Source organism: Mandrillus leucophaeus, unplaced genomic scaffold (assembly GCF_000951045.1).
Source record: "Mandrillus leucophaeus isolate KB7577 unplaced genomic scaffold, Mleu.le_1.0 Scaffold587, whole genome shotgun sequence".
In the NCBI taxonomy this organism is placed as follows: domain Eukaryota; kingdom Metazoa; phylum Chordata; class Mammalia; order Primates; family Cercopithecidae; genus Mandrillus; species Mandrillus leucophaeus.
Window position 1 is genome coordinate 826,434 of NW_012106330.1, and position 3,021 is coordinate 829,454.

The following is a 3,021-nucleotide window of genomic DNA, read 5'->3' on the forward strand; positions in this document are numbered from 1 at the left end:
GAGCTACTAGTCTGTCCAAGAAAGGGAAGGAGAGTGGCAGAACTTCACGAATGTCATCTGAGCCTGTGGATCCAGCCATATCTAAAATCAGAGGCACCTCTGAACTTGCCAGCTTAATGAATCCATAGATTCTACCTTTTCGTTTTTTATTAAGCTAAAATTGACTGGGTTTCTGTCATGTGAAATGCTAAAAGTTTGACTTAATTCAGAAAGAAACTCAATACAGAATAATTGAATAAGTGTGGAAAATTGAGCTTTTCTGTACTAGGAGTGAAAATACAGATTCCAGTCATCATATTGTCAGTAGGTTGCAGTTTTTCTCATTTTAAAAAAGAAAGGGCCATACTAGAGAATGTATAAGGTCCTTCAAATCTACTTTACTCATTCATTTATTCATTCACTCACTTATTTAAAAAATGTTTAATACAGACTATTGACTGGCACTATAGTAAGCACTAGAAACACAGAAATGAACAAAATAGAAAAAAAAATTCTGCCCTCATAGCACTTACATTCAAATTAGTAGTGACAGATAGATAAATAATTAAGTAAATATCAGGAAACAGTTGAAATTTCAAATCGTGCTTCAATTATCTATTACTATATAACAAACCTCCCCAAACTTCGTGACTTAAACAAGTATTTGTTATTTTTCCACAATTCCACGGGTCAATAATTAGGACTGAGCTCAACTGAGAGGCTTTTCTGCTGATCTTGCCTGGGGTCACTCATGTGACAGCAGTCATCTGGCAGCTTGGCTGAGGCTGGAGAGTCTAAGATGGTCTCACTCAAGTGCCTGGGGCTTGATGCAGGCTGTCTGCCAGGCCTCTCCCTTGATGTAGCCTCTCATCTTTCAGCATCTAGCCAAGCATCCCAAGAGAGCAAAGGCAGAGTCTGCCAAATCTCTTGAGGCCTAGGCTCTAAAACTCATAAGCATCACTTCCACCACATTCTGTTAGTCCAAATGAGTCACAAGGTCAAATAAGATTCAAGTGATGGGAAATAGATTCCACCTTTTTCTGAGAGGAACTGCAAAATATGGCCATGTTTTTCAATCCACCACAGGTAGTGTGGCCAGAGAAGTCCTCATTGAAAAAAGTGATCTTTGTATAAACTCCTGAGCTATGCCTGCATCTGGGGGAAGACCATTCCAAGCAGAATGAATGAGTATAAGGACCCAAGGTAGAAGCAGGAATGTATTAGTTCATTCTTGCATTGCTATACATACCTGAGGCTAGGTAATTTATGAAGAAGAGAGGTTTAATTGGCTCATGGTGCTGCAGGATTTACAGGAAGTGTAGTGATGACACCTGCTTCGGGTGAGGGTTTAGGAAGGTTACAATTATGGCAGAAGGCAATGGGGAGCCAGTATGACACATGGTGAAAGTGGCAGCAAGAGGGGCGGCAGGAGGTGCCACATACTTTTAAACAACTATATCTTGCATGAACTCAGGATGAGCACTCACTCATTACCAAGGGTAAGGCACTGAGCCATTCATGAGAGATCCACTCCCATAATCCAAACACCTCCCACCAGGCCCCACCTCAAACACTGGGGATTACATTTCAACATGATATTTGCAGGGGAAAAACATCCAAACCATATCAAGTAGGAGATGCGGGAGGCAGAGGAAGAAGGCCAGTGTGGTGGAATAAGCAAGGTAGAAAGTAGAAGCCTATGAGCTCAAAATGATTTTGGGGAGCTGGGCCTTGTAGAGGGTTTTAAGACCTCTGCCTTTGAGTCAAAGGAGAAGCCCCTGGGTTTTTGAGCAAAGGAGTGATATCATTTGACTTACATAGTGGAAAAGGATCGCTCTAACTACTGGGTTTGCAAAGATTAAATGGGTCAAGAGCAGAAGGGAGATCAGTTAGGAGACTATTGCTATGAAACAGGAAAGGGAAGAGAAGATGGTGACATAGCCTCGGTAGCCATGGTGGCAGTAATGAGAAGTGGTCTGTTTCTGGGTATATAGAATTAATATAATTTGCTGATACAGGGTGTGAAGGAAAGAGAAAAGTTGAGAATTTGTGTAAGGTTCTTAACCTAAGCAGCTGAAAGAATAGAATTGCCATTCATTGCAATGATAAAAACTATAGGAGGAGCAGTTTGGGGAGAGAAGATTGGGAGTTTTGTTTTGGACATGTTGCATTTGCGATGTCTGACAGGGATACCAGTGGTGCTGTTGAGTAAGCAGTGGCTGTTTCATCAGATTATTGTGAACATCCACCCTAATAGCTTTGAAAAGTATGATCATGAAAAAATGCTCATCATCACTGGCCATCAGAGAAATGCAAATCAAAACCACAATGAGATACCGTCTCACACCATTTAGAATGGCGATCATTAAAAAGTCAGGAAACAACAGGTGCTGGAGAGGATTTGGAGAAATAGGAACACTTTTACACTGTTGATGGGAGTGTAAACTAGTTCAACCATTGTGGAAGACAGTGTGGCAATTCCTCAAGGATCTAGAACTAGAAATACCGTTTGACCCAGAGATCCCATTACTGGGTATATACCCAAAGGATTATAAATCATGCTACTATAAAGACACATGCACACATATGTTTATTGCAGCACTATTCACAATAGCAAAGACTTGGAACTAATCCAAATGCCCATCAATGACAGACTGGATTAAGAAAATGTGGCACATATACACCATGGAATACTATGCAGCCATAAAAAAGGATGAGTTCATGTCCTTTGTAGGGACATGGATGCAGCTGGAAACCATCATTCTCAGCAAACTATCACAAGGACAAAAAACTAGACACCTCATGTTCTCACTCATAGGTGGGAATTTAACAATGAGAACACTTGGACACAGAAAGGGGAACATCACACACCGGGGCCTGTCGTGGGGTGGAAGGAATGGGGAGGGATAGCATTAGGAGATATACCTAATGTAAATCACGAGTTAATGGGTGCAGCACACCAACATGGCATATGTATACATATGTAACAGATCTTCTCGTTGTGCACATGTACCCTAGAACTTAAATTATAATAATAAAAAA